At 50.1% G+C, this 24,039-nt stretch overlaps 1 long non-coding RNA gene across 1 annotated transcript in view; it reads left to right on the top strand.

Moving 5' to 3' along the window:
* The window catches only part of LOC147741907 (uncharacterized), an 88,041-nt gene that overhangs the window by 12,987 nt on the left and 51,015 nt on the right, over positions 1 to 24,039 (top strand). The window contains exon 3 of the long non-coding RNA XR_015299439.1: positions 5,439 to 5,537. This is a non-coding gene — a long non-coding RNA (uncharacterized LOC147741907). The remainder of the gene's footprint in view (positions 1 to 5,438; positions 5,538 to 24,039) is intronic.

Raw genomic sequence — 24,039 nt, 5'->3', positions numbered from 1 at the left:
TAAAATGTGATAAACTTACAATTAATCCAATTAGCTGAAACCTACCTAACAAGCAGAAACAGGAGTAAAAGTAAAGAAGGAGGTGATGTTGACTAAAAAGGTGAGTACAAGTTGGAAAATTTGTAGTAGAATAAACAGTGGCCACATGCAGAAACAAACCCTGTCAAAGAATGTGAAAGTGTTGATAGAGTGCATGAGCATAACTAATACCAGTGTGTGGTACACCCCGACAGATGAATAACGTGACTGATGTTCATGGAATCTCCCAAAGTGGACTAAACCAAAAAGGCGCCTCAAAAATAACATGCGGAAGCTGACATGACAATTCAAAGGTAACATCACAATGTTAGCTTAGCTGGTCAACGAACAAGTAAAATAAAATTGTGCACTGTGGTAGTCCAAGAGTATAAGTAAACAAATGAGAAACATAGTCAAAAAGCCCATTATTACCGGTCTCCGTATTACTCCCCATGTCTATCAAATTAAAACATGCAATAAAATGATACAAATTCAAACAAAGGTCTCCTTAATGAAATGTAACATCACATGTGCTTCTCAGGAAAGTGAATGCAGAGTGAAACGCTCAGTTCATCGCGGTAGAGTTTGAAATACCCAAAGAATCCAGAGTAGTGGAAAGTGAAATATTAAGATGCAAATCCAAAAGCCTTAATGGTGAAGGTTACAGAAGCGCTATATTGGACCAATGTAAAAAGTATTGCAACACTATACTAAGCGCAATCAATATCTAAAAAGCAACAGAATTAAACGAAAAGTGCAATAACATACAAAACATCCTGGTAAATTTAACAAATCACAGAAGTGAAAGTTAAACAAAAAAAAATCAATGGGGTTACTAAATGCTATAATACATAAATTCATATAAGGGAATCCAGCGAAGTGTAGATTCATTATGAACCTATAAGTAACAGCTAAGGTCAATGCGTTCATTAAGGCCCTTCGGGCTAACAGAGTCAAGTCTTTTTATCCAATAAGTCTTTCTTTGCAAAAGGTGTTTGTGATTATCCCTTCTTGATGGGTACTGTTTCCAATAACAGAAACCTGTGCTCACTTATATTATGTTTATGAGTGTTGAAATGTACAGCAATGGTTGATTTGGGATTTTAGTACAAATATTGTTTTTGTGTACAGTCAATGGCACTTTGATTTTTGTTCAATCTTACCCACATATACTAATCCACAAGGGCCCTTTAGTAAATTAATTACATTCTTAGAATCACAAGAAAATGAAGTTTCCAAATGTATAGGTGTTCCTTGGGCTAGGTGCAGGATGGTGGTACATTTTATAAAGTTATTACAACTAGCACAATTGAGACAGGGTAACGTTCCTTTGTGTGTTTGACCACTGTTATCATCCAGTTTGGATGATAACTCATTTAGATTTTTTGATCTTTGATAAGCAAAAAGAGGTTTGTGAATAAATTTGCCCTTAAAATCCGCTTCTGTTTGTAACATCGTCAACATTTTGAGATGATGTGTTTTACTCTATGACTCCTGGTGGAGTTTTTGGATAACAACACTGTTCTATTACTCTTGTCTTTGAATTTTGCTGCTTCAAGAAGTTGTATTCTGTCTTTAGATTCAACCCTATCAATGGCTGTTTATATAACTTTATTTGGGGAACCTCTTTTTCTAAAGCGAGTGACAATTATTCCTTAACTACTTTTGTAGTGGCTATGTTTGAAGAAATATGTTTAACCCTTAATAGTTGAGAGTAAGGTAAATGCTTTTTGAGAGCCATTTGATGAAACCTATTGTAGTATAATAGGTTATTCCTACCTGATGGTTTTACGAAAACATTAGTGGCCAGTCATTAATTCTCTACAGATATCTCAACATCCAGAAACGTGATTTTTTCAGTGCTGGTGCTCTAGGTGAAATCAATTATTTCATTTACTGTGTTCCTAACTATAATGGAAAATTCAAGCTCTGATTGGTCTCCCTTCCATATAAGGAATATGTCATCCTTAAATCTCATAAATATAATTAGATTTTCAAGCCAATTATGTGTTGAAAATATATTATCAAGCTCAAAGCGATGCATGAAAAGATTGACGTAACAAGGGGCAGCGGAGGTCCCCACAGAAGTTCTATACAATTGAATGTAGAATTCATTGTTCAACTCAAAGTAGCTGTGGTCAAAGTGAAGTGCCTAAGTTCCAGTAAAAATTCAACAACCTGAAGTCCCAGGTCATGAGGGGTGGAAGTCTATAAGGCTCTTGCATCGATTGTACATAAAATGGAAGTTATGTTGTCCTCAAATTCAATACCTCTCATTTTTTTTAAGAGGTCAGTCGCATCCTTAATCCCTTCGGTGCTCATGACGAGCTCAGGTTAGTCATGAAGCACAGTGCTCGTGTGCTTAAGAGGAGCTGAGCTCGTCATGACCACACTCATTTATAGTGGTCCTCAGCACGGGAGAAAAATATCTCTAGCAGCGATGGTGTTAAGCTAAGTTGACATATTCTGAACCGATTTTTATTTGGAAAATGTCAACAACCACGTTCAGGATACCACGATATACATGAAAATGAACCCAAATCCAAAAGGTAAATTTACACAAACCGCGATTTTGGTTTAATGTTTCCACACGTAATTCAATACATGAACCTGTAGGAAAGTATTTGGACTGCCATCTCCAACCGATTGTTCCACACATGTCCACTTACCTAACTTAAAGGGTGTTTTCAGACCCCTACACTTTTTTCATTAAATAGAAATGAAGTCATTGCCCATCTTAATGCTGTTTCAATGATTCACCTAAGTTAAATGGGCTAACAGTCTGGAGATACTATCCTGATCTCCAGACCCCCTAGTAAAATGAAAGGTTTATTTGCCTCTTTTTAATACCATTGTATAGTTAAGGTTTTGGAAATAATCATCTCTAAGTCAAAGATAATTATCTTCAATTCACAAATGAGCTAGAAAGGGAAAATGAGAGTGGGAGAGAAGAAGCTAGACAGAGCTGCTAGTTCTGAGTATCTGTGAATAAAGTTTGATGACAGACTTTCTTGGTGACCACACCTAGAAAGGAGCAAGGTCACACTCACACATGTCAGCTACTATTTTAAATTTTTTAAGGCAGCCACATCTAGGGCCATTTCACCGGCCATTGAGCTCTACAGGGCCAAAGGCCAAACAGCAGCACTTTGTGGGACTGAAAGCTGGTGGTACTCATCTGTAATCCATCTAGCTATTCAGGAAAATATTCTCATAAAATCTTTAAGTAATCTTCCTCAGAGAATATATTTAATTCCCTTATTCATGGATATTCCCGTTAAACGTTGGCTAGGTCTCTGTTTATGAATTTTTGTTTTGGAGTGCTTAATTTCCATATGCATACAGCCGAATGGAGAACTGGCTCCGATAATGGGGCCTTATGTGAACTGTGCACTAATTATGCTCTGTTTTTTACCTTGGACTTCCACACTTTAATAGCAGCGCTTAGATTATTTTTTACCAATACTTCACTTTATAATGTGTTTGGCCTACTAGATTTTCGAAACTGTAATCAGAAAGATGCACAGCCGTGTTTTTTTCTAGATTGAACGTTCATTAATTGACTGCGACACCAGCAATTTGATATATGGCATAAAGTGTCCTTGTGGGAAGATATATGTCGGTAAAACCGAGCGACGAATCAAGGTGCGCCTTACGGAACACAAGTCTAACATCCGACTTAAAAACTTGAAGTCAGCATTATCCGCACACTTTGTTGAAAAACAACACAATGTCTCTCAAATTAAGTTTATCATCCTTGAGACTGTATTGAAACAAGAAGGGAGAGATAACAACAAATTCCTCCTAAGAAGAGAGAACTACTGGATTCACAAATTATCAACCCAGAAACCGATGGGTTTAAATGAAAGAATGGAATTCTCTTGTTACCTGTGAATTAATTGCTCTGTACACTGATCTTGTTGTAACTGTGTATGTTTCCATCACCATTGACACCATATACCCTAATTTACAGCACGTTATTGTCACACTCTTCAGTAGCTACATGATTAGCCCACTGTGTATTTCCACCTTCCAAAACCTGAGTTCGAACCAACAGTTATTTTTTTTCATTTTTTCCTTCCTTTTTTCTTACATTTATAAACACGTCAGCCCATCTCTGCCAAGTCTTAGTGCATACCCTTCACCACTTGGAGACATAGCCCGTATTTTTATGCATAGAGCACATTTTTTACCCCGCAATTTGGATCTCGTTGATGATATCCATAGTCTGTTCACTATATCCATTACACGTGATTGATCACGTGACACCCCATTTTTGAACTAAACAAACGCGGGAAGCCATCGCTTCCACCGGCGTTATTCGGAGACGATTACCGGACCGATTTACCTTGTTCACAACCTTCAGGTTAGTTTTCATTACCCCTCTAATCTAAACTCGGAGTGCGCTACGGAGCACTTTTGCCAACAGGCGCTGACGGTACCTTTTGTCTATCTACCTTTTTTTAGATTTCACATCACTCTTCCACGACAGGCATGTAAGCGATATACCGACCCTTTTACCCCTGAATGTAAACACACTGAATTATTCCTCTCACATTTTGGACAAATGTTCATGTCTTTGCCCTTTTACATTTGTTTTTAGTAACCAGTGTATGATTTTGCAAAACCATTTATATGTCACTTTACAGCAAAACGTATTGTTTTCTCTTATGCACATACTTACCGCTTATATTAATGTTTGCCTATATCATTGTTCCTAGTGTCAATTCCCTGACGAAGGGCATGCCATCAATGCCCGAAATGCATTGGACACGTTGAAAAGACAGTGCCTGATTTTCATATTGTTGATAATGATTTGGAAGAAATTTGAACTGATTTCCTAAAATACAAGCACCTAACTATGAAATAAAAAAACCGAACAATAATGAACATTGAATGAAAGTCGTTTTCTTGATTCAAGGAATGACAACTACGTGTGTGCCAGCGAAGGGATGAGACTACTAGATTTTTGCACATTATTTGTTTGATTAGAAAGATGAAAGTTAACGAGTTTTATACCTTTGTAGCAGAGGCTGGGGTCACTGGATTGATGTTTTATTGTATTTATATGTATTATTTGTTGTCATGTACATATTAGTTTATACTATGAATGCACTTTCTGATGTCCCTTATTGTATTTTATTTGTGCTGAGTGCAGCTCGATGCATTATTACTGACTGCCTATAGTATACTTATGGTTGTACACAAGGGTGGTGCCCTCTATGACACTAGATGTATACGTGCAATCAGTAGATTTGTAAGCACAGTCAGATGACTAGTGTACCAATTTTAGGTTCTTTGTTACTGAACTTTGCTCTGATCTCCTCTCCTCTTCTCTCCTCTTCTCTCCTCTCCTCTCCTCTCTTCCCCTCTCCTCGCCGCCCCTAATTATTCTCTTCTCCTCCCTCATCACCCCGTAGGTGGAGCCCTCAGATGTCACCATCTCAGCAGGAAAATTGCTGAGTTTGCGTATTGTAAACCTGATGAGGATGCTTGCCTACACCTCCGTGATGGTCCTTGTGAGTATAAATGTTTTTTTTGGTATTTGAAAAGTTTATAAAGCTACCGAAGGGCCTCCTGGTGCTGATCGGGACAAGCTAAGGCAGCTAAAAATGCTGCAAAGATTACAATTCTGGAAACACTCAAATGCAAGGATTATGTTTCAATAACCCCATTTTTAGGTGTCCTAAATTTAATATGGTTACTTTGAGACCTAACTAGCAGATGGTGTTAGTTCCAGACTTTAGACATGTGATCAGAAGGTGTTCCTCAACACACTCTTGCTCAATAAATAAACATATTACGTGCACCTTGACATAGACTTCCTTAGTATCAAATTATGGGCGTCAGTTCAAAAACAATGTTGGAAGTGACTTTCTGCTGCTACCTTTGCAGGATTGGCCTCATGTCACACCCACTCAATTCCATTCCAACTCGCCATTTTAACGGCAGTTTCCTGCCACTAAAACAGCGATAATTTTAAGGCTGGTACTTGATAATATGCTCCTTAGTGCTGTTTCTCTATGCCTCTGCCTAATGACACACGCCAGTGGTTCCAGTGAAAGTGCAAATAGCAGTGGGGATAGCGGGCATCCCCAGCATGTGCCCCTATCTATATTAAATGGTTCAGAAGTCAGCCCTTCACTGTGCAGCCTGGCTGAAGGTTCCGCATAAAGCACCGCTATCCACTGTATAAAAAAGGAAGGGAATCCCATACGCCGCAACACAAAAAGCATGTAATTCCATTCAACCGAATCAAACGCTTTTGCTGCGTCCAGTAGTACAACCGCAGCTGACATACTCGGTTCTAGTATATGGAGCATTGAAAATATAGTCCTAAGGTTATGAGATGTTGCTCTATCGGGTATGAAGCCTGACTGATCAGGTAACACCAGACATGACATCAGGGGTTGCAACTTAATTGCCAAAATATTTGCCAGTATTTTAGCATCTTTATTAATCAGTGACAGAGGGCAGTAAGAGTCACATCTGTCCGGGGGATTATCTTTTTCGAGTTATTATCAATGCCTATCTTAATGACGGCGGTAACTTTCCGGACTTTTGTGCCTCAGCATATACCTCCAATAAATATGGAGCAATCAGGTCTGCATACATCTTATAGAATTCCACAGTAAGGCCCTCAGGCCCGACTGCCTTTCCATTAGGAAGCGCTGATATAGCTGCCTTAATATCTTGTTCATCTATAGGCAGACATAGAAACTCCCTATGTGCATCTGATAACCAGACACACACCCCTTTCTCTAGGTTTTCCTCTAACTCAGCAACCGTTGCACCCCCCTTGGATGTGTACAAATCAGCCTAAAATTCTCTGAATTGTTCTGTAATGGCAAGTGGGTGATAATGTTCCTTCTCATGTGAGTCCGTGATCATGTCTATATGTGGTTGCTCCATGCAATCTTTAATCTTTTTCCCCAATGTGCGCCCCGGCCTCCCTCCCTCTCCATAACGTTGCGCTGTGTGCCTGCATGATAAATATTTGATTTCAGTCTCAGCCAATGCGTCATACTCTTTAAGGAACTCATGTATACAAGCCATGGTGTCAGCCGCCGGGGTCACTGCAAAACTACGCTCCAATTCACAAAGTGCATTCTCGGTGCTGGTAAGCTGCGTTCTGATATCCTTCAAAATACCTGCTGTGGTACCGATGCACACACCCCTGATTGTGACATTAAAAGCTTCCCATATCATTGAGGCCTCTTCTACCGTGCCCTAATTAATTGCAAAATATTGTTCAATAGCCTCCCTCACTGTGTTCTCATACACCAGGTCAAGCAGTGCCTCTGAGCGTAGCCACCACGTGAAAGGACGATTCAAAGCCGCCATGATCACTAAATCTAACTGCACAGGATTGTGATTTGACAGTGTGCGCTGTAAGTTCGCCACCTCCCTCACCCAGTCTATGGCCTCCCCTGCCAACAGCCAGTTATCCAGTTGTGACCAACTGTTGTGCGAAGGTATCTCATCTGCCCATTCTTTCGCCAGGGGGTTTCTCACTCTCCACATATCGCTCAACCCAAATTCCTCCATGGCACCGGCAACACATCTGGCTACTTTGGGAGTGCAATCGGACAATGGATTAGACTTATCCAGATCAGGATTTAAATAGGTGTTCAAGTCTCCCCCCCCCCCCCCACAACACAGCAGCCTCTGGCCAATCTCTCAATGCAGCATACATCCGCATAACACACACTGGGTCATCCGTAATTGGTCCATACATATTAATTATAGTCACCAACGAACCACCCAATTTCCCTTGCACCATTGCACATCTCCCCTCCTCATCAACATACGTACGAGCGGGCTTAAATGCTACTCCCTGTTTAACCAATTTTAACACACCTCTGGCATATGATGAATACGAAGCCGCCAGCCTGAAACCCGCCCATCTCCCTGCAATGAGACGTTGGGTATTTTTAGTCAAATGTGTTTCCTGCAGCAAGGATATATATACGGAATGCCGATTCAAAAAGGCTAATACCTGTCTCACTTTTTTGGGTGAGTTGAGGCCCCTCACATTCCAGGTCATCAGTCGAAATCTCCCACCCATAGCTGTCCCAATTGACACCTATCCACCTCATCATTGACTCGAGTGGCTGCGGAAGGGCATCACTAATGCCACATCTAAATATCTCAACATGTTTTCCAGCTCTCATTCCAATCAACTTTAGTGCAACAATCATGAAAAGAAACTACAACACATACTCCACTCTTCCCACTCCCCACCCACTCCAGCCTCCCAATTAGGTTGAGACCAAAACCTACCCCCGCCCGCACATCAAACCCATTTTCCATACAACTCAACAATTGGGGAACACCCTCTAGAGGATCGGCATTGAATAAGCACACCGAGGTGTGATTGCCAGATTATAACCATGTAGCACACCTGTGCGCATTAAACAGTGAATGTGCCCAGCATCCGCAACGCTGACCAGGTACAATTTAAAAAACCTCATGAGATCGCATAACACATATTTAGGGAAACATCTCCTGTCCACCACAGGTACAACATATGAGATCAAATCAGCATTTGTTCGTGACTCTTATCAATAAACCCGCCCATTGTATACACTATCACCAAGATCAGTCCGTTTCCTCCAATTTGGATGACTTTACTGAGCTCTCCATTCCACCCTGACTAGACTTGTATATACAAATGTGTTTTGAGAATTTTCGGGCCGACTTTGAGTCTGTGAAGAAGTGCGCCTGTGCATCGTGCATTATTTTCAATTTGGCCGGGTACAACATAGTGTAATGCACCAAGGCGGACTGCAGTAATTTGTTCGCTGTCACAAACTCCCTTCTTGCTGCCTGCACCACTGGAGTGTAATAGAGGAAAAAGGATAAAGTGCCCCCCTTGTAGGTAACAGGGGCCCTGGCCCTAGCCTCTCTCAGGACAGCGTTCCTAACAGCATAGTTCAGGAGGCACGCAATTATCGGGCAAGGTGGATCGCCCGGCTGAGGTCTGGGGCCCAAGGAGCGGTGCACCCTCTCAAACAACCTTTACTGTGGACAGCACCGCACCAAACAGTTCACGCAACAGCCCGTCGATGAACGTCTCCATCTTGAAAATGGTGGTGGATTCAGGCAGGCCAATAATGTGAAGGTTGTTGTGCCTGGAGCCACTTCCAAATCCTCATTCTTTGCTCTTATAATCTCCAGTACCTTCTCCATTTGTAGAATCTGAGTCTGAGATTCCGCCTGCGAGTCCTGCGTGTCTGGTAACCTATTCTCCAAGACGTCTAGTCTGTGCTCATGTTTATCCACCTTCTTCCTAACAACATCCGGCCCAGTAGCCAGCACATTTATTTTACTATCAATTGACTTCATGCCAGCTCATAATTCTGGTGTCATCCTCCGTGTCCTCCACCATACCCGAGGCACCCTGTGACCCTGCCTGATCACCCATGACTTTGCTTGCACGTGTGTTGCGTGTATTCTTGAATTGCAGCTTGGACTGTATGGGGTCAGACTTTCCCGTAGTGGTGGCGATATAAGCAAGGTACTGTGAGATATCCAGCCTCATCACTCTGATCATGCACAGCCCCAGTGATTCCTTTCATCGTGAAGCGGGCTAGCTCCACACCTACTCAGTAATCACACAGCACCCCCAGGCAATCAGAGAACTTTGGAGATTTCCCGGGATTTTCCACAGCAATCCAGAGGAGTCAGCGTGGTCAGAGGCGCATATGAATGTATGCTGCAGTCCCCACCGCACTATTCAGGCCCAGACAAGTCCCAAGTAGCACCTCCACTCTGGAGAGTCTATAACTGACACCCAGTCATAACCAAATACTTCTTGTAGTAGTCTGGTATTCCCTGCTGTGAGGCATCACTTCTGCCATATGTTGTTATGCGCACCTTCACCATACAATGTGCCCAGAACCGACGAGCATTCAACCCCCCAAAAGGCTTACAGGGCACACCAAGATCTATTCGCACACCTAAGGCGTCACCGCAGCCTTCCCCCCAACAGCTCAGGAGCCCGCTGCAGCATCGCGTGCCCGCCAGCCTGTAAGTACAAGGCCAGCTTCTGCACCGGGACGCCCCGATCAGACCTCCCATGCCACAGAGCATCAGGCCTGGGTAGACACCCGATCTCAACCGTGGGAGCGCCGCACCCCTGCGCCCTGAAGAGACAGACAGCCCGACCCCGCCAGACACCGCTGTGTAACAATACCGGGGCATCCAAATGGGGCCGCACCGCCTGACCAACTCCAGGCCCAGCCTACGACTCAAACCCAACTCACTGTCCCTCCTTCAATCACCGGTAACACCAGGCTCCGCGCAGGAAGGGTCTGACCGCCACTCTCCGTCTGATGCTTCATGCCGCACAGCAGCAGCCTCAGGCTCACAAGGCTCCCGCTGGTCCGGCCCCCGTGTCTGCCGCGCTGGGTGCGGCCAAAGTGTATCCAGCGTCCACCGTCCACAACTCTCTTTCCATTTCGTGTGGGCAGGTCTATAAGGACTTGCACACAGCCCTCCCCTCCTCACAGACGCGCTCCTCGGCAGCCAAGATACGGACAGGCGCCATTTTCTTTCTGATCAGGGCAGCGCAGTGCCGGGCCCCGGGGAAAGCAGAGTCGCAGACTAGTCTTTCCCCGGGGTCTTTCGCGCAGGGGATAGTCCAGGCAGGGGAAGGGGAGGAGTTAGGGGGTGGGTACTTAAGCGCGGGGGAGGAAGGGATCTTCCTCTTTTCCGCGCCTGGCACCATCGGGAGGGAGCTCGAAAAGAGTTGTAGTTAGTGCGTAGTTGAGGCCTAGTGCTACTTCTGGGTGTTGTTCTCGGAGCTGCTCGTTCGACAGCTGGGTTTTTGTGTTTCTTTCCCTTGTTGCTTTTCTAGTTTGGCTGGGATGTCTGGGGTGCCGGCGGAACAGGTCCGTGAGGCCTTGTTGCTGCTCGCTAGGGCCGGCCGCGATGACTTGATTAGGCCCGGGGTCATGGATCAGGCCTGGGTGGGGGCCACCAGGGGCACGAGGGCTGCCTCGGCGGGGGTGCAGGCGGCGGTTTTTGCCTGCCTGGAGGACGATCAGGTTCAGGAGGGTGGCTCAGGGGCCGGGAGAGGGGGGGGTGCCCCTAGGGATACTGCGCGGGGCGGAGAGCGTCGGTCGACTTCCACTCGCCCCTTTCCCCAATTAGATTTTGTGCCTGGGGCCTCGGGGGAGGCCGTGCGGGCCGTGCCCGAGGGACTTCCGCTCCAGAGTCCTCTGATGGCGCCGGACGGTGCTGAGCAGGGGGTGGAGCTAGGTGACGCCCGGGCCGGGCCCGCGCAGGGCCTGGTCGGGTCGGAGGGTGACGGCGGGGCCCCCGGGGCCTTGGGCCGTTCGGAGGGGACTTCTTTTGGCGGGGATGGGCCTGGGTTGGACCTGCGGGTGTCTGGGGGCGGCCCTATTGACTTGTCCCGGGGCTCGAGGGCGGGCTCCCCGGCCGTGGTCCGGCCGTTGTTGCCTGGGTTTTCGATGGGTAGGGGTGCTTCTCCTTCGCTGGTCCCCATTGGCGGCCCGGGTTGGGTCCAGGGTTTTCACCAGGTGGGTTTTTTCCCCCGGGGGTGCGATTTTTATGGCCATGGCCAGCCGCTCCAACCCCCTATCTGGGGTTCCGTCTCCTGGGAGGAGAGGGCTAGGGGAGAACGCATCTTGGAGCAGATTCAGGAGGTCAGGTGGGCTGAGGAGACCAGGGCCCGGGTTGGTTCTGTGTGGGGCCCCGACATTGAGGGACCCCCCACCCCCACCTCGGAGGAGGAGCGGGAGGCTGAGAGGCAGGAAGAGGAGATTCGGCGGGCGAGGTTGCAGAGGTCAGGCCTGGCCGCCCACCCTCCTGGGGGCGCGGCCGGGGTAGGGACGGCCAGCACGGCTTTGAGGCCCGATGGTGCCGGGGCCCTGCCAGGTTCGAGCGACCTGGGGGGCGGGAGGGGATCCAAGTCGGCAGGTGTCGGCAGAGCCAAGGGGGGCCTAGCGGGGCGCAATACGGCTCCGAGACGCAGGCCGGAAGCAGCAGGGCAGTCCGCGGCGGCTGTCCCTCCCCCGCGGGATCGGGCAACGGTTTCTGGTGGCGCCACCGTTCAGCGTGGCCGCGAGTGTGGAGCCAAGGGTGTGAAGCGTGCAGTGAAGTGTGTCTCGTCTGAAGGTGTGGATCAGGAACCGGTGCTTGAACTGGACTACGGTGCTGAGAGCGAGGAGTTGGAAGAGGGGGAGGTGCGGGATGACCTGGAAGGCGTAGGCCGCACATCGGGGGGTGACGACCTTGGTGTCTTGCAGGTCGACCCCGGATCTCGGAGGAGGACTGGACCGGTGAAGGCACGTGGGAAGGAGTCCAGAGAACGGCCCCGGGAAAGGACGGAGGCACCTACAGGTGAGAGTGCCTGGTGGGCGGCTTGGGATGACGCGCCCCGGGGGGGGGAGGGGAGGAAACGGCCCTGCCGCTCGGTGGGAGTGGGTGACGGGTCTGTGCGGGAGGGGGGGGCGCCTTCGGGCGGTCCACCTGAGGATGGTAAGAAGGTGGATGGTAAGTCGGTAACTTTGGGGGTGCAGACTGACAAGGGTGACGGGAAGGAGGAGAAAGGGGTGAAGGTCCCGAAAAAGATGCCGTACATGGGGCTGGCAATGCCATTGGGGTCTCATTTGTCTGAGAAGATGAGGGAAAAAATCTGGAAACATGAGTTTGTGGACGTTTTTAAGTTGTTGCACAGGGAGGTGCAGGCCAAGGAGGGTTCCAAGGAGGAGGAGTGGGAGTTGACGAGGCGGCCTAGAGTGCCTATCACGATGGAGAATTGGACATCGGCTTTCTTGATCTATGCGAGTGTGTATTGTGTGAAGTACCTTGACCGGGCGATTGCCTTGTTCAAATACATGGACATTGTGCGCAAGGCGCAGATGCAATTTGGGGGTTTCGCTTGGTTGAGCTATGATGAGGAGTTCCGGGCCCGAGTAAGCGCCGATCCGGAGAAGTGTTGGGGGGAGGTGGATCAGGAACTGTGGATGCAGTGGATGGCGTCGTCGCACTCGTCGGCCTCTACTCATACGGCCAGCGGTCTCCCGGTGTTGTATCGGTCTTTTCCGACGCGTCCCGCCCAGGGCGGGGCGGGGGGCGGAACTGTGCCCAGCACCATTGTGTCCGGACAGTCGCCAAAGCCGGGGGGAGGGGGGGCCACAACGGGAGTGTGTTGGAGCTACAGTCGGGGTTTCTGCTCCAGGTACCCGTGCAAGTTCAAACATGAGTGTTCCAAGTGCGGTGGGAAGCACCCCATCACTCAGTGCCTCTCCCTCGCTACTCCCTCGGAGCAGTGGCGGAATGGCAGGGGACGAGGCCAGCCTGGCCCGAAGGGCGCCTACTCCGGTTAGTGTGGAGGCGATGGCCCCGTGGCTCGCGTGCTACCCTGACCGCGAGGCCGCGACGCGGCTCTTTTGGGGATTCACCGAAGGCTTTCGGGTGGGTTATCAGGGCCCCAGGGAGCGGCGGTGGGCCGAGAATTTGAAGTCGGCGCGGGAACTGCCGGAGGTGGTGGCTGCGAAACTGCGGAAGGAGGTGTCGGAGGGGAGAGTTGCGGGTCCTTTCCTAGACTGGCCGCTGCCTGACCTGATTGTCTCGCCACTGGGGGTTGTGCCGAAGAAGGAGGTGGGGGAGTTCAGGATGATTCATCACTTGTCTTGGCCGGAGGGTAGGTCGGTGAATGACTTCATCGCCGAGGAAGACTCGAGGGTGCTGTATGCGTCGGTGGACGATGCGGTCCGGTTGGTGCGTTCCTGTGGCCCCGGGGCGGAGCTGGCGAAGTGCGACATCAAGTCGGCTTTCCGGCTCTTGCCGATTCACCCGGCGGATTTCGGGCTCTTGGGCATGCAGTTCGAGGGTGCCATCTATGTCGACAAGGTCCTCCCCATGGGTTGTGCTATCTCCTGTGCCCTGTTCGAATTGTTCAGCTCCTTTTTGCAGTGGGTCATGGTGAGGGTGAGCGGGTGTCGAGAGGTCACTCACTACCTGGACGATTTCCTCTTCCTGGGAAGGGCGGGGTCGGGGGATTGTGGCAGGGCCCTGTCGCGTTTCCAGTCTTTGGCGGTGCATTTTGGGGTGCCTCTGGCGCCTGAGAAGACGGCTGGTCCCAGCTGTTGCCTCACTTTTCTGGGGATTGAATTGGACTCTGTCGCATGGTTGGCTCGTCTGCCTGCGGCTAAGGTGCGGGAGATTTTGGAGTGTCTGGAGTGGGCAGTGGGGGAGAGGAGGATCCCGTTGCGGGCGGTTCAGAGGCTGCTGGGTTTCCTTAACTTTGCGTGCAGGGTTGTCCGGGCGGGGCGCACGTTCTGTCGGCGGCTCGGCATGGCCATGTCGGGGGCAGTGCTTCCGCATCACCGGGTGAGAATCACGTTGGGGGTGCGGTCGGATCTCAGGACTTGGATGACCTTTCTGCGGGATTTCCATGGAGTGCCTTTGGAGTTTGATGAGGAGAGGGTGGTGTGGCAATGCCAAATTTTTTCCGACGCGGCCGGGTCGGCGGGGTTTGGTGTGTTTTGGGATGGGCGGTGGTGCGCGGAGAGCTGGCCGGCCTCCTGGTTGAAGCAGGGCAGGAGTATTGCTTTTCTCGAGTTCTTCCCTTTGTTGGTGGCGCTGGTGGTGTGGGGGGTTGACTTTCGGGACAGGTCAGTGCTTTTCCATGTAGACAACATGACGGTTGTGGACCTTGTGAATAACCAGAGGGCGAGGGACCTGCGAGTGTTGAGGCTGTTGCGTAGGTTCATGCTGGCGTGTCTGCAATTGAATGTGGTGTTTCGAGCCAAGCATGTCCCTGGGGCGAATAATGACATTGCGGATGCTTTGTCTCGTTCGCAGTGGCAGCGGTTCCGACATCTGGCGCCGGGAGCGGACGCCTGCAAGACCGAGCTGCCGGCCGGCATCTGGGCCTTGGGGGAGTGAGGATGATTGGTCTGGTGGAGGGTTCGCTGGCTCCGTCCACAAGGAGGACATATCGTTTGGCATGGTCTGAATTTAGTTCTTTTATGGGTTGGACGGTGGACGGTGTGGTGAGTGGTGAGTCGGAGGTACGGGGGGGTGTGCGGGGCTATGTGCTCTCTTGCATGGACAGGGGCCTGACGGCGGCGACGATTTCTGGAAAGTTGGCTGGCGTTTCCTTCTACTGTGTTTTGTTTCTGGGTTTCGACCCCACCAAGGATGTGGTACTGGCTCGCATGTTGCGGGGGTGGGGCCGAGAGAGGAGTGTTGTAAGGGGGCGCCCGCGGGAGGCGGTAACGTTTGACCTGTTGGTGCGTCTGGTGGGGGTGTTGCCGGAGTGTTGCTATGACGGCACTGAGGTGGGCTTGTTCCGTTTGTGCATGGTGTGGATGTTTTTTGGGGCCTTCCGGGTGTCTGAGTTGCTGGGCACGAGGCGGGGGCCTGGGCGTTTGTGCGAGGATGTGCGAGTGGATGCGGGTCGTTTGGGGATCTGGCTGGGCCGCTCGAAGACTGATCAGTTGGGCCGGGGTACGTGGGTGTGGTTGAACGAGGCTGGTGGGGCGGTTTGCCCGGTGCGAGAATGGCGCTCCTTCTGCGGGGCGGGGGGCCCGCGGGGGGGCGAGATTTTCCAGCATGCTTCAGGTGCGAGGTTGACGGCGGGCCAGCTGTTGGCGGTGTTGAGGAAGGCTTTGGGTCGATTGGGGATGAATGGGGCGGGGTTTGGTACTCATTCCTTCCGTATTGGTGCTGCCACTGCGGCGGCCCGTCTGGGTTGGTCCTGGGACCGGATTCGGAGCATTGGTCGTTGGAAGTCTCGCTGTTGCGAGCGGTATGTGAGGAAGTAGAGGGGGTCCCAGGCAGGTTGTTGGTTTGTGATTGCTGTTTTGCCCGTTTCTAACTTCTTTTTTCTTCGTAGGTTGCGTGGGTGGCCCGGGTGGTAAGACAGTGACGTGGATCGTCGGGCACTCCTTTGTGCACTGGGCATCCAAGTACGCCGACCAACAGGTTTACGGACGTAACCTGGGACTGAGAGGACAATTGCACGAGGTGAAGTGGTGGGGAAAGAGTGGAATGCGATGGGGGGCACTACTGCCCTGGCTCGCGAAGATGGTGCCCCAGAGGGGCTGCCCGGATTTGTTGATCATCCATCTGGGAGAGAACGACCTGGTGCAATTGTCCGGACTGGCTCTGTTGCAATTGATGCAAAGGGACTTGGATGTGCTTAAGTCCAGGATGTCGGGGGCCTGCATTGCCTGGACGGAGCTGGTCCCCCGAAAGGTTTGGAGAGGGGCCATGAAACATGGGGCCATTGAGAAGGCCCGGAGAAAGTTGAATCGGGCAATGAGACTTTACTGTGTTGACAGGGGGGTGAAAGTCATCGCACATCCTGGAATTCGCCTGGAGGAGCCTTTAGCCTTTAGGGAGGACGGTGTGCATCTGTCTCAGCTGGGGAATGCTTGGTATATGATGGAGCTGAGGGATGTGGTGAGCAAGCTGTGGAATGAATCGATCTGGTGTCGGAGGGAGTGACTTGGCCCTGACAGACGGACAGCCCCGGGGCGGGTGGGGCAGTGTACCGCCCTACAGGGGGTCCACTGGGTGGCAGGTTCCGAAGGGATAGGGGGTCAAGAGCGGGCATACCCATCCCTTGGGGGGGGGAGACTTGGCAGGACGGATCGAACTGGGTTTGAAGTTGGCAATGGCTGGGGGCTGGAAGGGTGATTGACGGCAAGTGGAGGGTGTTTGGAGCCGCTAGGGCTCAGTACTGACAGGAATGATTGAAAACGATTGGGGGGGATGTATGAGTGGGATGTTTCTGTTATTGTTTACTGTTCTATTGTTATGCGCAGTTCTGGTCTAATAAATGGCCTTTTACGCCTATAACTGCGTGGTCTGTTTATTGCGCGATGCCGGGCCCCGGGGAAAGCAGAGTCGCAGACTAGTCTTTCCCCGGGGTCTTTCGCGCAGGGGATAGTCCAGGCAGGGGAAGGGGAGGAGTTAGGGGGTGGGTACTTAAGCGCGGGGGAGGAAGGGATCTTCCTCTTTTCCGCGCCTGGCACCATCGGGAGGGAGCTCGAAAAGACCACCCACCCACCCGGCAGTTAGAGGTGGCTTGTGGGTTGGCTTTGTTGCGTTGCCAGTTTAGGCCAGAGCTGCGGTAGGCAGGTTCCGAAGGGATAGGGGGTCAAGAGCGGGCATACCCATCCCTTGGGGGGGGAGACTTGGCAGGACGGATCGAACTGGGTTTGAAGTTGGCAATGGCTGGGGGCTGGAAGGGTGATTGACGGCAAGTGGAGGGTGTTTGGAGCCGCTAGGGCTCAGTACTGACAGGAATGATTGAAAACGATTGGGGGGGATGTATGAGTGGGATGTTTCTGTTATTGTTTACTGTTCTATTGTTATGCGCAGTTCTGGTCTAATAAATGGCCTTTTACGCCTATAACTGCGTGGTCTGTTTATTGCGCGAGTACATCTATGCAGGCAATTCCGCAGCAGCTCCAGGGATGCAAACTTCCCGTCTTCTTTTTCCGAAGTGTGTAATCACCGTCCCATATGTTCCTTAGACCGCACAGGCATCTAAGAAGGGTGGTATTGATTGGATAGTGTTTCTGGCTTGCGTAGCTCCCTCAAGAGGCAGCCATTCCGCCTCGAGCCGAAACCACGCCCAAACCGCCCCAATCTGCGTGCTCATGTTGAGATCCAAGTATGCCTAGGTTTTTTTTTATCAAATTCTTTGGGGAAGGGGGAGGACCTATCTCAACAGGCCAATGGGCAGGTATCCATTGCTGGAATTTTTAGTTAGGGATGATGATTTTAGTTTTTTTCGGAGTTTAGTTTTAATTGCTTTTTGTTCATTCAATTCCTAATGAACACCATGGAGTTCTTGATCAACTCCGTGGAGCCTGTAGATTCATTGATGGAGAAAACAATCTGCATATCGTCAGCATAGTTGTAAATCTGGACTCCCATCTGATGGAGAATTACAATGAGGGAGTGGATATATACATTACAGAGGTGCGGGGATAAGGATGAGCCCTGGTTGACGGGATCGAACACCGCAGACAGGTCCAGGATAATCAAGGCTTGAGTGCTGTCTTCATCAGCCTTTCCCTTTAGGTCATCCATAACTGATAGGATATGCTCGGTTTGTGTGTACCACCTGTTGTGGTAAGTTCTCAGCATTGCAATTTTTTCCTTCTGAAGTAGACACAGTACCCAATTAACTGTCTCCTCTTTCACAACCACAACATTTTGGCTGGCAGAAGTTTCATGGTTCCCAGAGCTCAGATCCGGCGATTCAGGAGTGGACCATCGGAACCCTGCACTCACTCTAAACATTTGCTGTATGCACACCACTAGAAATCGGTTTGCTGTCTGCTCCTACATCAAATGCCAGCAGGCACAGGTTATTTTACTACAAGAGACGCATGTCCTGGCCAGGGAGATGGACCATTTGCACAAGTACTGGGGGGGGGAATTTTTTGCACCTGACCTGCTTGGCTTATGCACCTAGTGCCCTTGTGTGGTTTCATCCAGGGATCCCATTTCAGGAAACCGGTAGGACAATAGACAGGTATGGCCATTATGTCCTGCTCGAGGGCCACCTAGATGGCTGGCCAGTTTGAATTGGGAGCGTATATGCACCAAACACTGCGCAGGGGAGGTTCTGGGATATCCTTTCAGCGGCACTCGCCCATAGCACTGCTTCGCCATGGGTGTTAGGCAAAGATCATAACTGCGTGCTTGACCTAGCCCTGGATAGATCCCTTTCTCCACTGACACGCTCCCCTCTACACTCACAGGCGGATATTTTTTTAACCTGGATACACCACTGGGTGCATACAGATGCATTGCGTTCCTGACACCGTACATCCTGGCTTTACTCCTTCTATTCCATTCTGCGTAGCCAGCACTGCAGCTCGACTACTTACTCTCCTCTCCCAGGCTGGTACCCCTCATTCAGTATACGGACTATCTGGGATGAATAGTCGATGATCATGATGCACATGTCATGGACCTCAACTGGCGCCCTATGCCTCCCACACCCACTTCTAAACTGCCACAAGACTGTTTTGAGGACCCGGTGTTCCAGGAAAAGCAGAGTGTATGCATCTGGTAATTATTTCTGAAAAACTAAAATACAGCATCCACTAGGATGCTGGAAAGGAACGCCTTGAAGGTGGTCGAGAGGAGAGCCTGTATCCAGCAGATAGAAGGTGTCTACAGGACCTTAGAGAGGGACACATGGGCAGCTATGTGGGCCCTTGCTGGCCTAGGCAAAGCAATAGACGTTGATCCCATGCTTTCCCCACAGCTAGTAGATGCAAAAACTGCATCCACTGCCCTCCTTAAAACCTTTTGATGCTATAACTATACAACACATGCAGCAAAAAGTCTATCATGAAGGTGGCAAACCAGACAGACTCCTAGCTTGGCTAGTCCGACAGGAGTCAGCGACTCATCCCATAACTGAAGTGGTCGATCTTGTAGGCATTACAGTTCACAACGAGGATGGTATACTGCAAGCATTCTATGAGTACTAATCATCCATTTATCGGGAACTCCAGACCCTTCGGCAGAACATGTGGAAATGTTCCTGGCTGACATGTGGAAATGTTCCTGGCTGACATTATTCTTCCTTAAATCTAGACCCCCATCAAGACTCTCTTTGGATACGGTCACCAGACCAACAGACATAAAACGGGCAATTTGTGGCCTCTCCCTGAACCACGCACCAGGCTTAGACGGCATGCCCCTTGAGTATAACCACACTTTGTTATCTCTCTAGGAACCCCGGCTGGCAGAGATGTATGGAGCAGAAGTGGGTGGTGGGAAGCTCCCCTTGTCACTTCATGAGTCCATCCTGGTCAACTTCTCCAAGCCAGACCCTTGACCCTGTCTTCAGGCAGGTCGCTCCCCTACGCCGCACAGCTCCACCAGCATGTCTGTGTGCACTGCTGCTTGACACCGCCGCAGGTTCGAGGCCGTCTGCCTCGGTAGCTCGGGAGTCCGGTACTACTGTTATTGAATTATGCCTTCTGTTTTCCCTGTTTTGCTGCCTCCATTGTAACCTTGTCTCCCACCTAACTTCGACTTTACTTCTTTGCTATTTTGTGCCCCCCTTGTTTGACTTCTGTGCCCCCTGGAAACCTTGCCTATTTTTGCCCGTTTGCCTGCCGCTGCATCCCCTGCGGCCGCGCCCCCCTGCACGGCCATTCGTCATTCCACTCCCGGCTCCCCGCTGCTCCTCCCTCCCACCTCTCCTTATATGGCAGCCGTGCAGCTGGCACACGCAGCTGGCATGCGCTGTGGGTGTGACGCTGGCGTGATGCTGGCGTGCCTAAGGCAAGCCCGTCTACGCCCGTCCACGCCTGTACCGCACCCAACGCCAGACCCCCTGGCCCTAGCAAACGCCACAATACCCAATGCCGCTACGATGCCAACACCCTCTACTCACTTAACACCGGACAACCACACACGTGCTTCCTGGCCGCCCCGAAGCACACCTAAGGACCCTTCTCCTGACGGAGCTGCAGCTTCATTAGCCTTGGAACTGCCAAACTGCCCACCGTAACAAGATGCAACCACCTCAAATGCATACTACTGAACACCCGCTCTACATGCAAACACGCCGTTGAACTCTGGGACCTGCTCGACACATCCTCCCCAGGCGTCGCCTTCCTGACAGAGACCTGGATGAACACCTCCATGGCACCCAACATCACCATAGCCATCCCGGACAGCTACAAGATCACCCACAGGGACCCCATGTCACCTTCAGCCACACCATCGAACTCTACTGGACCGACCACCGCTGCATCCACTTCACCTTCCGGAAACCCTCCACGCACCACCACACTCAACAGATCCCCGCCGCAGCTGGAGCAAAATCACCGAAGACCAGCTAAACACCACCCTTGCCCGAAGCCAAACCACCAACCCCATTAACGCCGACACCGCCGCCCGCAACCTCAGACGTTGGATTGACAACTGCCCGATCAAGAAACCCTCCAACAGACACATCAACAAGAAAGCCAGCTGGTTCACCGCCGACCTCCAGGCATCCAAACAAACCTGCAGTACACTAGAGAAGAAATGGCACCACGAACAGACACCAGACAGCCATGCAGCCACACAAGAACGCCATCCTCAAACACCATCACCTCATCAGATCCACCAAAAGGGCCTCCTTCAAGGACCGACTCAACAACAACGCACACAACAGCTAAGAGCTTTCAACATAGTGAAGAAACTCTCCAACCCCAGCTCCAACACCAACAACATTCCACCATCGCAAGATCTGTGCGACTCCCTCGCCACCTTCTTCCATCGCAAGATCGCAAGATCAACATCCACAACAGCACACAACCTGACCATCCCAACAACTACCAATACCTCAGATCCCGCGGCCACCACCCACATCGATCCCCTACTCTCCTGGACCAACATAAACGACAAAGACACCATCAAATTCATGAACACCATCCACTCCGGCTCTCCGTCAGACCCATGCCCACACCACATCTTCAACAAAGCTAGTGCCACCATTGCAACCCATATCCGCAAGTCCATCAACATCTCCTTCGAGACCGCGACCTTCCCGAAGAGCTGGAAGCACGCCTTACTGAAGAAACCCAAGGCCTCAAGGGAGGCCTTGGGTCTCAAGAAAATGCGGGCCTCATCCTCCTGGACCTCTCATCCGCCTTCGACACTGTCTGCCCCAGCACCCTACGAACACGCCTCCACACGTGGGGATCCAAGACAAGGCCCTGGAATAGACCACCTCCTTCTTCTCTGGCTGAACCCACAGCATCCGCCTCCCCCCTTTCTGTTCCAAAGACTCTAAGATCATCTGCGGCATACCCCAAGGATCATCCCCCAGCCCGACACTGTTCAACATCTACATGGCACCGCTCGCCCAGGTCACTCGATTGCACAACCTCAACATCATCTTGTACGCCGATGATACCCAGCTGATCCTCTCCCTCACCAAGGACCCCCTCAACGCCAAAACCAACTCCCAGGAAGGAATGAAAGCCGTCGCCAAGTGGATGAAGAACAGCCTTCTGAAACTGAACTCAGACAAGACAGAGGTCCTCATTCTCTGCTCCAACCCCTCAGCCTGGGACGACTCCTGGTGGCCGTTTGCACCGACACCCACCGACCACGCATGCAACCTGGGGTTTATCCTCGACTCAACACTCTCCATGACCAAGCAAGTCTCGTCCTCCTGCTTCAACACCCTCCACATGTTCCGCAAGATCTCCAGGTGGATCCCCATTGAAACAAGAAGAACGGTCACCCAGGCCCTACTCAGCAGCAGGCTGGACTACGGAAACACCCTCTGTGCTGGAGCCTCGCCAAACTACTGAAACAACTAAAACGCATATAGAATGCCTCTGCTCACCTGATCCTCGACAGCCCGCACCCCAGCCTCATCACACCACACCTGAGAGACCTGCACTGGCTTCCCGACAATAAGAGGATCAACTTCAAGCTCCTCACCCACGCATAAAAGGCACTCCTCAACACCGGACCGGTATACCGCAACAGATGACTCACCTTCTACACCCCAAACTGACAGCTCCGCTCCGCTGACCTCGCCACCATCCCCTGCATCCGAGGAATGACCACCCGCGGAAGATTGTTCTCCCACCTCGCCGCCAAGACCAGGAACACCCTCCCCATCCTCCTACAGCAGACCCAGGACCTACTGACCTTCAGGCGGCTTCTCAAGACCTGGTTATTCGAACAGTAGCAGCACCCTCCCCCCAGCACCTTGAGACTCTCACGGGTGAGTAGTGCGCTTTACAAATGTACTGATTTATTGATTGATTGATAGATTGACCCCATGCAATTAGCTTCTTCCAGACCCATTGCCATTCTCGGTGGATTATAAATTACTAGGCAAGATTTGAGCTAAACAATATGCTCAGATTCTCCCAGATGCATGCACCATGTTCAAAATGGTGTTGTTTTGGACTATAGCACTTCCCAGAATATCTGCCACCTCTTCCACGTGCAGGACCAGGTGAGGGAGAATTTCCCACGGGAGCTTGCTTCATTCTTGATTCATTCATACCCTGGCATTACCTTATTGCAGTTCTCAATCATATGGGAATCATACCCCAACTGTTAGCCTACACAAAACTGTAGTACTCCAACTTAACATCCCAGATCCGCTGACACCATCTTGTCTTGCCGTCCTTCCCTATGGGTAGAGGGACAAGGCAGTGATGTCTGCTCTCCTCCCTGCTACTTGCATTGACAATGGAGCCTCCCCTGGACCTTTATGAGCAGTTCTTCTGCAGGGCCTTGATGGGTTTCCTGTACTAAGTGCACTTCTGGAGGTCCTCTCCTTTGGCACCTATCAGTAAAATCACCATGGTGAAGATAGTTATCCTGCCCCGTCTTTTGTACTACTCTCCCGGTTATACCCCTGTGGTGTTTACCACAAATAAATTGAAGCAACTTTCTTTAGATGATACACCCAAGTGGGTTTATTAATCCTCAGCCACAAACTGCTACTGTTCAACTGACCAGAATCTTTAATCAACATTCTCTCAGTGAGTATGTCATACTAGAATCAACATGGACGTACATTCTACATTCCATTAGAGACAGAAGAGCATTAATTATATAAATCATACCATCACATATCTCCCTTCTTAACAAAAAAACAAAAAGATGGAATGATAAAAATGACAACAAGAAAAAAATAAACAATAACTCCTACAGGTAAGTGAACAAAAAGACTTTGAAATGAATGTTAATAAATCATACATAATCCTTCATGTAAGCAGGAGCCCTACTTATCCTTTGACTCCTTCCACGAAGATCAAGAGATGGCATCGAACAATCTGCAGAAACATTGACTGAATTAAACAATTTGTTATCAACCTCAAAATCATTTTGTCTACACATTTTAGATTTCACAATTACTACTCGGCTCTTATTCCAAATTCTCCCATCTTGTGTTTTAACAGCATTTTTAAAAACGTTTACTATAGGTCTAACATCAGTATACTTAGACCAAGATTTGCGCCCAACAGGTGCTTTTAT

This window comes from Lissotriton vulgaris, chromosome 1_1, assembly GCF_964263255.1.
Source record: "Lissotriton vulgaris chromosome 1_1, aLisVul1.2, whole genome shotgun sequence".
Classification (NCBI taxonomy): domain Eukaryota; kingdom Metazoa; phylum Chordata; class Amphibia; order Caudata; family Salamandridae; genus Lissotriton; species Lissotriton vulgaris.
The sequence above is the reverse complement of the archived record's forward strand: the minus strand, read 5'-3'. Positions and strand labels throughout refer to the sequence as shown.